This window comes from Anomalospiza imberbis, chromosome 7 (assembly GCF_031753505.1).
Source record: "Anomalospiza imberbis isolate Cuckoo-Finch-1a 21T00152 chromosome 7, ASM3175350v1, whole genome shotgun sequence".
NCBI classification, from domain to species: domain Eukaryota; kingdom Metazoa; phylum Chordata; class Aves; order Passeriformes; family Viduidae; genus Anomalospiza; species Anomalospiza imberbis.
In genome coordinates, this window is record NC_089687.1 from 17,527,397 (window position 1) to 17,540,634 (window position 13,238).

Sequence of the window (13,238 nt, forward strand, 5' to 3'; positions counted from 1 at the left end):
CTGGTAGTTCAGCAGTATATTAACAAAGGGGTTCACTGGCACAAGTCCAGGTTTTGCACCTTAGATTAGATTATAGGGATAAGGAAAACATATGTAAGCTTTTAAATGAAGCAAGACATGGTAATATGTCATAAATATAATTAGAAAAGGAAATGTTAGTAATCCATTGTGCTTAAGTGATAATTTATTTATCGTGGTGTTATTCCAAGTAACAGATAAATCAATTAGCTTTCCTTTAGAAAGCAAATAAATAGTGTTGGTTCAATGGGGTGATGACAGATGAAGTGTTTTGAGGAACCTGTAAGTTCTGTAGACACATTCCTTCACATAATTATGTTTAGGACGAAATTTGGAGGATCACTGGACTTCACTAAAGACTGTGATGCTGCTAGCAATTTATCTGGCTCTTAGTACTTCTATTCATAAGGTCACTGAACAAAGAAACAGTGTCCGTTGCTAGGATCAGAGACAGACACCTAAGGAGAAAGGCCTTCAGCATTTCCAGAGGGCACATATATTAAATAGTTATACAGGGTGTTTACTGAGTGCTTTGTACCAGAGCCTGCAGGTCAGAATTTTTCTGGTAGAGGAAGATGGGTGTATTCTGCTCACTTCAGCATTTTGTACAGCCATGGGACATATTATACTGCCAGTGTTGTGATTCTGCAGATCAGATTAAACTACTTTGTGGACATTAAAGTATGAATATTTCATGTGAGCTTTTACAGGGCTGAATTTAAACTAAGATGCTGAAGTACTTCTCCGTAGTCCTCTTTCCTGGGATTTTGTATTTTAAAACCTGACCTGCCTTGCTCAAAGTTGTTCTTCCATGTGATTGCTTTTTAATTGTGTAAGAAGGAAAGTCAGGTATATTAACTGTTATGAGGCACAGGCTTCCAATCCCAGTGCAGCAAAAGTAAGAAGAAGGTGATGTCTGTCAGTCAACAAAAGTGTCTTCTGAGGGTGTAAAATTACAGGGAGTGGAAACAGAGTAGTTTCTCCATTGATGGAAAATTGCAGCATTCACATATAATAGCGCTGTGAGGATTTGAGGGATGTCAAGGAAACCTGTGTGGATGTGTTACCAGTAAAAGTGCCTGCCTGCCTGCTTCTTGAAAATGGAAAAGAGGGTGTTGAGTACATAGAAATTGATGTTGAAGAATTTCCGACCTCTTTTTTTTGAAAGAGTGTCATCTCACTCTGCCTGACTCTGGGTGTTCTCACCCTTATCAGTATTCAAAGATTTGAAACAAATTATAACTCCCTGGAAATGAGGTTACAGATAATCTCTACTTGGATAGTGTTTCTCCATTGATTCTGGATGCAAGCTTTCTGCCAGTGGTAACTTTTAGCCATACAGAAAATTGGTACCACTTACACAAGAACACAGACTATGCAGAGCATTTTATCTTCTTACCTGTGTGGAAGAGAAATTGAATCACTGGTTTTGTTTCACCTTAAAATCTATGCTTAGGTGAGTGTGAATGGGCAGCAAATACATCTTTCCTGTTGCTGGTATTTTGCCAGAGGGATAACCAGTTCCAGGGGTCCCATTAAAATTGCTTTGTGATAAATTTAAATCCTACTGCAAATTCTGAACAACTTCTCTGCCTCTCCCTGCCTCAAAAGCCTGTGTTATACATGTGCATTAACAAAGTCTGAGACTGAGCCCAAAATCATCTCTAGGCAAAACACATATATGCTAAGATTAGGCAGCATTAAGAATAAGTTTTTTCACTTGCCTCATGGTAAGGTTAATTTATCATGACAGTTCCATTCTCTTGGGCCTTTCTACTCTAGAAAGTTCTAGCTCTTTGTCTTTTATCAAAAATAGATTTGGTTTTCATTCTGAATGTAATATGTCTCCCATGGACATTACAATAATGAAAGTATATGTTGGTGAAGTCCCATTGCAATGACCAAAGGCTGAAATCTCTTGTGTCTGCCCAATGAAAGGCTCAAGTAATGCCCACTGAAGATTTTGTTTTAATCTTTTATGGTTTTACCTCTGTAGAAGTTGAGCACTTTACGTTGTAAGTGATTTGTGTAGCCAAAACTTTATGATATGAAAATCTACTGCTATGTGCTGGTTATATATGCATGGGATAGAGAAAATTTTCTTCACAGTATGTAGCATGGGGCTATGCTTTGGATTTTTCTGGAAACAGTTTTGGTAATTCTGGACTATTTTTGTTATTGCTGAGCAGTGCTCACGCACAGTAAAGGCCTTTCCTGCACCTCACACAGCCCTACCAGTGAGGAGAATGGGGCTGCACAAGGAGTTGGGAGGGGACACAGCCAGGACAGCTGCCCCCAGCTGACCACAGGCATATCCCACACCACATGGTGCCATGCTCAGCATACAAACCTGGGGGAAGAAGGGGGAAGGGGAGATGTTTGGAGTGACAGTGTTTGTCTCCCCAAGTCACTGTTACGTGTGGTGCAGCCCTGGCTGTCCTGGAGATGGCTGAGCACCAGCCTGGCCATGGGAACTGGTGAATGGATGCCTTGTTTGGCTTTACTTGTGTGCACAGCTTTTCCTTTACCTACTGAATTGCCTTTACCCCAACCCACAAGTTTTCTCATTTTTACCCTTCTAATTGACTCCCCCATCCTGGTGTGGTGGGAATGAGTGAGCTCCTGTGTGGGGCTTAATTACCAGCTGGAGTTACCCCATGACAGACCTCATAAAGTTGGGCCACTAGCAAATTTTGCAACAATAAAGTTAGATCATGGAATCATGGAGTTGTTAAGGTTGGAAAAGTCATTTAAGATCATGAAGTACAACCATCAAAGTTAGATACTCATCTTCCCTTTCCAATGTGGAGAAAGAAGTGGGATCCACAGAATCTCGCATAGCAAGGAAGAAACCACTTGAAGTAGTTCATGGAAAGGAGAGGTAAGACTTCACTCTTTCCAGAAGATCAGTGGGATTACTGATGCTATCCTATCCCCAGGTTTTCTCCTGGAAGGAGACATTCAACCTTTTTCCTAAGTAGCAGCAAATCTTTTACAAATCAGCTGGTGGTACTGCAGCCCATTTCTCTAGTAACTCAGTGAGATTCTAATCATTGGGGCACCTGCCATGCCTGCTAATTGTTGTGTTTCCTTTTTCCACTTCAGAGTAGATTGCATTTCTGTGTGCACAAGTACATGAAGGACAAAACGTTAGTGCTGTTGCAATAAATCTTGTGTGTGTGCATTCACACATTTATTTTTTCTGATTCAATATTGCACACACTTTGTATCATTCTCTGGATATTTCTGGAATATAAATTGGTGTGGAACATATCAGTTATAATTTTTTTTCTCTCCTTTTCCTGTGTTGCAGTAAGTCAATGTACATAATGTCTTTAGACTATGATAATTCAGGCAGAAGAATGTTGATTTCGATCTATCATAAATTATGACTCCAACATGATGAAGATATGTCTTAATATTTTAAGAATACTTCCTGAAAGTGATCGTCTATGGTGTCATTTGCCACACCTTCTTTTTTTTAAAATTTGATCTAAAGGTCTGCTTTATTCCGTGAGTATGAACTAAAATTATAAACTGCTTGGTCTCTAGAAAACAAACCATTATACCTCTATATGCCAGTTTTTCATCTCAACACATCAATCTATTACACATTATGTAATAGTTCAAATGAGAGCACAAAACAACACAGAAACAGCTGGTGGGAAACTTTCTTCAACATTAGGCACTTTCAAGCCTGAACCACTGTTCAGTGCAATGTGCATGGCTTAATGCATCATATGTCTTTATTAATTTAAGCTGACTGTGCAAAAAGGTCTTTGTAGGGACACCGGTGGACAGCTTCAGCTATGGAGTCATGCTGAAGCTAGAGGTCTGCCTACATTTGCTGCATAATGTAGGCAAAGTTATTTTTACCTTTCATTTTGTTTTAAAAAATAATGCTAAAAACATGGGTGTGGAAAAATTGGAAAACTGGTTTATATTCACAAAATGTCAGTGCAAGTAAAAGCATAGGAGAAGAGTATTATTCTCTTGCTTAGTATACTGAATATAGATACTAGCATCAGCTTTTGAGTGTTTGGACTTTTGGTGTTTGAATGGACAAGCCTCAAGAAATTTGGAGTTACAAGTAGATTTTTTTTTCTGTACAGTGCCTTTTTTGAGACCATTTATGTCTCTGCTAATGCCTTTATGATCCTTCTGCAATGTAAGGGTTACTGAATAGGGAATTGCTAACAATATTGGCAAAGATACCTTTAAATATTGTGTCAACAATCAAGAAAACACCCTAATGTTGATTCTTAAAAATATTAATTTCATGATGCATTAACTAGAATTCCAGGAAATCTAGAACTAAACATAAATACAATAATGTGTAAACTATGGTTTAGAAAGGAAAATATGTATTTCATTCAAAAGGTAAAGCCTTGAATGGAATGATATGTAACAAATGTAATTAAAAGTACTGGTTAAGTATATAAAAGGATATGCATTTATTTGGGATGAGAAAGGTAATTTCAGGAACACAAAGTCATCTGAGTCACTTTCTCAAAATGCCTGCAGAATAACTATTGATGTATTATAAATTACATCAGTAACCATGACCTCAGTGAGAAGTTCCATCTCCATTGAAGATGCGACTATTGCAGCATCCTCCACACTTTGATCTGGCCATAGATCCAGCTGGGTCCCAGCAACAGGTCCTGAACAAGGAACATGGGACAATTATACAGTGATATTGCAGTTATAATCAAAAGTTGACTGGTTGCTACAAGTTCTTGTTGGGCAGGTGTTTTGCAGAAATGTACCCCATGGTATACTGGTTGTGTTTCGAAGGTTCATGCTACTTTTTAGCTGAATTTCCAGCTACTCTTCATATGCTGGAAAGGCATGAGAGCGCACTAGGCATCTCTGCTCTGCACTTGATGTGTTTTCTCAGACTTTAACGTTCCTGAGAGACCATCTTTTTCTATGTTTATTCATTCCCCAGGGTAATAAAAACCCCATGACTCAGCTGGGGTTTGTAGACACAAGTACACAAGTAAATAAAACCTGTCATATACAAATGCTGAACACAAAATAACAGCATTCTTGGGATACTGATCCATTTAGTTGAGTGAATATTAATGATTAAAATTCATTTATAATTTATCTGTTTACTGCCATTTTGTTTTATATAACTATTATATAAATATCTGTTCAAATATAATTATTTTTAACTAGAAGACAGTTTGGGGTCAGTATAAACAAAATAAACTGTGCTGAACATTCCTTAAACCCAACAGGTAAAGGTAAGCAGTAAAGTTCTTGCTTCCAAAAATAACTTTTTGTTACAGCACAACAGTGAAAATTCATTTCATGTAAAGGTAAGGAGTAAAATTCTGGCTTCCAAAAATAACTTTTTGTTACAGCTCAACAGTGAAAAACCAATACAAAGTGCTGACGGACCAATCCTCTTCTGGTTGCTCTACTCTTTAGCAGGCTGGCCATTATTTGAATAATAGATAAGACTGCTGCTTCCAGACTGGGAGCAGCTTCTGCAGAGCAATCTCTGAGCCACGTTCCCCTACTTATCCCAGCACAGGGAGACTTACCAGCAGTGGGATGAAGCAAAGAACTGGCTCGGGAGGGCTAGTGTGACTCACCAGACTCCAAGCTCTGGGAAGCCCACTCTGCCAGGCCTGCCCATCTCTGCATCCAAGTCATGCTCCTCTCCTTGTTCCTGATCATGGTGAACTGAGGAACCTATTTGGTACTGATTGGACTGATTTATTTGGGTTCCAGAAAATTATTCCATAGTACTTGTGAAAGCTTGGGAAAACTTATGGCTTTTGTAAAACATGTGGGAGAGATTAACCAGATTAACCTGCTTTGCACATATTGAGAACAAAGTAATTTCTGAGGCATGGCTTAAGTGTGTTTTATTTTCCATTTTTATTCACCCACACAGTGATATTGGTTTATTTACTTGTTCTCTACTTTCTATAATCATAAGGAGTTTATTCCAGCAAAGAAAATAACTTCATTCAACCTCCAAACCTGTATCTTATTAATAAGACCATATAAATAATTTTTAGCATTTTCCATTGCTGTATATGAAGCTCCTTGTTGTAAAGCTGCTATGCCTTTCCCCTTATTCTTTACATGATTTTTAAATGAGCTTAGCTGCCCTGGAAAATAGGTCAAGGCTGTGCTCAGTGCTGTGCCTCTGCTCAGGTGTTAGTATTTGCAGGGTGAAGAAAAGCTGATCTGTAGAGCCAGCCTGGTATAAACAGGAGGTGAAGGACATGGGCCTCATTATCTGTAACCCCAGTGTCAAAGAATTTCTGTGTGTGTCTTAGGCAGAGGCAAGACAACCTCTAGAAAGCACAGGCAAAAGTTTCTGTTTTGTTGGGTAAGTAATCAGTGAATGGACCAGCCATCCTGCATAGCTACACCTCCTGGTATCTATAGATCTCCTGTGAGTCTTTAATGTACAAATTCAGTTTTTGGCAACTGATTTCTTAATGAAATTTCTGTATCTTGAGAAGTTAAAATTTCTTTTCCCATTTTTTCTTCCTGTTCCTCATTTAAGCTCCAGATCATTTATACCTTGCTTGGATTGAAATGCTTTAATATTTCTACAAGTGACAAAACTGTATTGTTTTTCCTTTCAAGACATTCTAATATACTCGAGGTTTGTGTAAAAGAAAGTAAAAAAATCTCTTGTAATAAAAGCAAAAGAAATGTTCAATGTTCAAAAGAATGAAGCCATCTCTCTCCTTTTGGAGAGACAGAATTTTTATTTTTTCCTTTTATAGTTGCAATTTTGTTGTTCTCCTCTAAGGAAAGGCTGAAGTGGTGCTGGAGAGCACCTGCTATATGGCCAGGAGCAGCCTGGGGCTGAGGCCTCCCTTTGCAGGCAGGATATGGGAAAGATGAAGTCAAAGTCCCAGGTGTGGTGGAGAGGAAGCCACTTGGAGCCATGGGAAGATTTGCTTAGACACCAACAGTCACTGGAGCTGGGCAAAACAAGGTTGAGAGGCCAGGACAGCGTGTGAGGGAGTGTCAGACAGGTGTTCGTTGTAGTTTGTCATTGCTCAATGGCTCCTTTTTCTGCTGATGAAGCAATTAGAGCTCCTACTCTGAAGAACCTGATTTATTGGTTTCTTTTCTTGATTTTAAGCTTCTTGATCTTATTGGGGAGCTCCTTAAAAATTAGGTCAAGATGGATCTTTTGCAACACCACTGATAAATTTTTGATCCTCTCATCTGTCTGTAAAAACTATAGGCGTAAATTTGGTTTTTTATAACTTTTTAGATGGAAATAAATACTACATCTTTAGTTTTAAAAACTGGGAAAATTTCAAAATCCTGTCTTACTTATTTACAGGTGAAAAAATTCTGATGAAAATCCCAGAGTAGTGCCTGACAGACCTGCATGGGGTAAGTCAAGGATTAAATCTATGCTTGAGGCAAATTATTTTGATTTCTGTCTCACATCATGATGACTTTGTGACTTGAGCAAGAGAAAAACTGTGTCTTGTTACTATAATCAACTTAATATTGAATACTCTATATGATCTGTAGAAAGTTCTTCCAGGTTTTTTTTGCAGTTTCTGCAACTGTAGAGAGTGAATAAGGAATGCTTCAAACACTGAGTGTAAATTTGTTGATGCTATTTTGACTTCAGACCGTTGTTTTAGCAGAGTTCTGTGGGTTTATCAAATAAGAAGAAAATTGGCTCAGGGAAGTAAAAAATAGGAAAGAAAGTAAGGGGAAAACAAAAATCACAGATGGATGATACTATAAATGGATGAAACTGCAAGTAATGAAGAACACAATTGCTAGCTATTTACAGACTTAGTTAAAATCAATAGAGGACAATGACACTTCAATACAGACAAGTATAGAACAAGGTTGGCTTTTCAGAGATATGCACTTGGCAGTGATTGCTGGGGATTTGGGATAAAAGGTATAAGTATGCTGGGACAGATAGAGAACTGGTGTAGGTGGGAAAGGTACAGCTTTTCCTGGTTATTCAACTTCCTTGCAGTAAACACACTTCTAAAACAACGTGTTCAGACTCAGCTACCTGCTACAAGCCACTAGGCATCTATTAAATGAAGGAAGAATTAAAAAATAACACTGTGTGGAAAAGCAGCCGTTGAACTCATTTAAATTAGGACCCTTATTTCTGCTTGGACTTTTTCATGGAGGCTGTTTTCCCTGGAATGTGAACTGTTGTTTACACTTGTCTAAACCTGGCCTAATCTCAGCCTTACATTGTGGGTCTCTGGCTTTGGTGGAGAAAAAGAGAGGCTGAAAATCTGTTTTACTGATCTTGTTATGGAATTTGGCAATAAGCATTATCCTGATGGTGCAGGCTTTCAGAGGTGCATTGAAGAAGCAAGAATAAAGGTGTTATATGTCCCATATAATACTTCTCCCACCTGACAGCCCCAAAGCTCTGGTTTTCCTCATAAACTCATGACATGCTGGGGTAACAGGAGTTGTACTGTCTTTTCAGTTTTACATCTTGCTGTGTTCCTACTTTAAAAACATTATAAAAATCTTCATTTGTCTCTCTTTTTACTCTGGTACCCAAAAATAAGGGCTGGCAGATCTCATGGAACAGTGTTTTATACACAAGATCATGGTTACTGGAGGGAAGGTCAATAACTGAAAGGATTATAAAAGGAAAAATTGAAGGAGCAACAAGTAATGCATTCAGGAGACAGAAACAATAAATTATGAGTACACACTCTGTCTAGAACAACTTTCTGCTGTTGCAGCAGCTGAACTCAGCAGGATGGAAGCTTCTTTTTATCTCCTAGTCCAAATTCACAGAGCAGGGAGACTGCTTTCCCCTTCATTCCCATCAACAATCTGCAGTAGGACACAGTCTCTGCAATTTTCTGGGCTGCATTTTTAGGAGATGACCGAGTGATTAATTTATAACATATTCTATTCTATGTTTACATTTATGGATGAGAATTCCAGTGATCGTCTTGTTTCTATTTTATCTGCCATCATGATTTAGTGGAGTTCTGGCAATGAACAGTGGGGATTTTTGTCCTTTTATCTCTACTTTGCAGTCAGGCCTAGCTATTTCATGGCTGGAGTTACTGGGTATGGGGAAAAGGAGCCCATGAGCTGTGTAGAGCTCTGTTCCCTTGAACTTTGCTTCTTGAAGGAAAGGGTGCTCGGCCATTCACTGAAGATTTATTTACTATTATTATTACTCTCAGAAGCCTTCAAACATTAAGAATATGTTACTCTCAATACAATAGGAACATTTTTGAAAATTTTGACTTTGCAGTAGATTTAGGCTATTCATTAGCAGTAACTGAACAGCACTGTGGAATCCAATTCCTAAAGCATTGCTGAACATCTTCTTAACTGCCACTGAAATTCCATCCTGCAAAAGTATGAAACAGTTTCTAACATTGCCTGGTGGATTGGACTGAGCATTGTAAGACCCCATGATATAAACTGGAGTATATGTGGATACCAAATAGTATCAAGGGCATCTGGCAAGTGAATATCTCTACAGAAAGCCCATGTTTGTAGAGATAAAAATATCTTTCCAGCAGAACACCTGGAAAAGAACTCAGGGATCAGTTGGATCACATATACTCCCTTGAGAAGTCTAAACAGCTATAGAAGGAATTCAGATTCAGTGATCTGTCCTTGAGGTTTCCCTGGTGATTTCTTCCAAAACACTGGCCCCTATGCCAAAAACACTGGCCCCTATGCCAAAAACAATGTATCAGGGTGTAAGAGAGCTTGTCTCATGACAGTCATCAGGACAAACTCTTTTAGAGAAGAAGGGGACAAACCCTATTGTAACCAGCAGCCCATGCAAGCAGTAAGTGATGACTTAGAAGAGGCAAGCAAAAGTGTGCCTCAAGACCCAGAGGCTGTCTATGTGGGACTAGTAGCTAAAAAAAATTGCAGACTTGGTTGAGGGTAATCAACAGAGAGTAAAAAGAAAACTTGTTTCAGCTGACTGAAATTTCTGCCAGCCTTCAGTGTCCATTAGCAGTATAAATAGTGCACAGACTGATAGGAGCCATCACAAATATTCTCTCCCACTGGGAGGCTTAATAAGTATTGGAAGTAGTATTGGAATAAGTATTTAGTAGCTCCTAAAAATGGCTATAATGTTTATTGATTTAAGACTTTGAGATTCTACTGAGGAATATTCTGACTTTCACAATGTAAATTATATGGCTGTCTATATATAGTTTTAAAACACAAAGTCACTGCTGTAAATCTAGACGCATTATTTGTATGTATATCTTTGAGGTAGATTTTAATAACTGTACTTAGGATTGTTTAGGTTTTGTGTATTCTTTTGTGGGATAAAACTACTGTTCACTTTTATTTTCTTTCAAGTTGGTTTATAACTCACCATCTGTATATAAGAAAAAATGAATGAGTCCCAGGTTTAAAATTTAAGGTTACCTTTCTAACATGATCTTTAACCACATAAAGCAATAGTATTGGGTTTTGTGGGGCTTTTTTGTTTGGATTTTGAGAATAAACCTAGAAATATGATTTTTTTCTGATCTAGTCTCTTCTCTCAGGGACTGTGTTTCCTGTGGAAAGCCAGGAGAAACTCCAACGTTTTTAGCCCAACTGGCATTTGGGTAGTATGCAATGAGTAACACTCAGCCCACAGCAGAACTGAAAGAAATGGTGAACAGTGATGACCTGAATAAAGTACTTTGTACTGTAAAACTGTTGTAAAACCAGCACTCACCCAGTTAGAGACTGTATCATAAAGAGAAGCACAAGAATTAAGGTTATGTTGGTAATTTCAAGTTTGCCAGTCTCTCCTTTGGGGCACTGAGTCTCAATATACCTCAGCCTCATTAGTCTTTATTCTGTATTTGAATAAATGAATGTGTAGCTATAAATTCACCTATATTTTATATGGAAATCTACAGCAAGGTTAATATAGTGTGTAATTATTACAGTGAACTTGTTGGGATTTTTTCAGTATATAAAAGGCTGAAAAATATGAAAAATGAAGTAGCTACAATTCTCATAGCTGCTAGGGAAAATTCAGCTCCAGTGTGAACAAATGAGCTATACTACTGTGTCATCCAATGTGGCCACACATGCTGGGTAGCTGATGAGAGGACTGGTGGAGAGCTCAGCTCTCTACTCTTATGTCTCAGCAAATCTGTACAAGGTAATCTTAAGCATTTTGTGTTGTTCACATGAGCTGCTTTTATCTTCAGCTACACCCAGTGGCCCTTGCTAAAATCCATTATAGCACTGCAGATCTGTCTGAGCACAGATTGTATGGGCTGAGACCTAATTAGACACCTAAGGTTGCATTCTCTTTGTTACTCCACAAAAATTATACTGATGGAAGACATATAATATGAATAATATCAGTTTTTTAGAATAAAATAGTGGTAATTCTAAAAGACAGGAAAAAATATGTTACAGTAAGTTGCACAAAATACCCTAACCTACCAAAATGGGAGAAATTCCTCTGAACTGCATCTGTGTTTTTATGGCAGTTCTTATCCAGGAGGTGGAATGATCTGTCTTCACCAGAACTTTGAAACCTCTCTCAAATGCTTCTATGCTTTTCTGTCTTACTGATGTTGTGAAGGGGCAAACAGCAATGCTGCTCACCTCTGCTCAATTACAAACCTCCTGCAAACATGTAGCAGTGCACTAACTTTCTAGATTTTTGGGTTTTTTTCTCTCTTTTCCTCATCAGAGTTTAAATGCATTACAGAGTCCTTGTGCACACGTGGCTCTTTGCTGCAGCCTCACAGAAAAGTCCCAATGTCAGCTCAGGCTGACTGCAAAGGGAGGCCATAGAGGAGAATGTTACAGTTAATAACACAAAGGCTATTTTTCCCTCTCTCATAAATACAACACCTAAATGCTGTGACTGGCTGATAGTGATGCTTGAGTTGATTAAATTTGAATTAGAAATAGATTTACTACTTCTAGACCTTCTTTGGCCTGTTTCATTTTCTCGATTGTCTGACTTGCAAAAATGTTTGCTAAGTTCATTATATCTCTTCTCAGGACACACATCCTTTTGAACAGAGAATCCTGGCCCTAATATTAGAAACAATCAAGTGCTTGCCATTATACTGAAACTAGTTAGTGTTTAGGCAAAATTAAATTACTTTTGCTTTCTGAGTTCATAAACCCATTAAGCACTTTGTCTTTTAAAATACTTAAACAACATGGTAAACTTGTTGAATCATAACACTGCAAGGGTCACATATAATATCTTGACAAATGGAACAGAAAGTAGCAGAAATACTGTTGAATTGTAATAATAAGTAGCTAATTGAAGTGTGTGTCTTGATTATAGAACAATTGAATAATTGCCCCTCTTAGCTTTACCAAGAAGTTGCCATCTGGGTTAGGAGCAGTGATGTGCTGGCAGATGGTCTTCACATGGAGAAACAACCTGCTTTTCATTAATAGCATGACTGCACTGCTAATTAGAGAAGAGTGAAGAATGCATAAATCAAGGAAGAATTTCCAAATCTAGATTAGGTTTAAGAGATCCATTAAGATAATTTCAGGGTCTGGGTTTGAAATCATATTTGTTAATGCCAAAAACATTAGTACTTTTTAATGACTTCATAGTCTGAAAAGGACATAGGCCCTTAAAACAAGATACAAATGGAGTTTAGGTGGCTAATTCAAAACTATGGGAATTCTTGACCCATATTGTCTTCTGCGTGCTGGTATCTCTCTAAATTAATGATTTTTAGATCCCCATCTCACCCTCACATAACTCAAAAATCTAGAAATGCTGTCTGGAAAGGGCCTGGGTGCCTCTCTCCCAAAACACTACTAGTAAAGAGGATGCCTGCACACTGGGCCTATTGCTTGCAAAATTCAACCCTGTGCCAACTCTATTCCTTTTTGATTCAAAAGGGAGGAGAGGAAAAAAAAATAACCCACCTAAAACCCCAAATCCAGGCAACCAAGCAAAAAATCACCATGGGAAAAATAAGGGATGGATTTGCTTCGTAAATAGTCATATATGAGTAGTTCTGCAAGTCTCTTCCTGAGGGAAGGTATTTTGGTGGATTGTCTTCCTGGTGGGTTGTCAATCTAATTGAGTCCTCTTTCCACCAGAAGCCTTCTCCAAACAGAAAATAGAGGACTTTGGTACCTCCAGAAATTTGGAGCACAATGGGAAATGACTGCTTCTACACATCAGTGGTTTGTGCTGCATGGTGTGGATTCATTGTCCTTGTGTAATACAGTGTTCTGAGTTG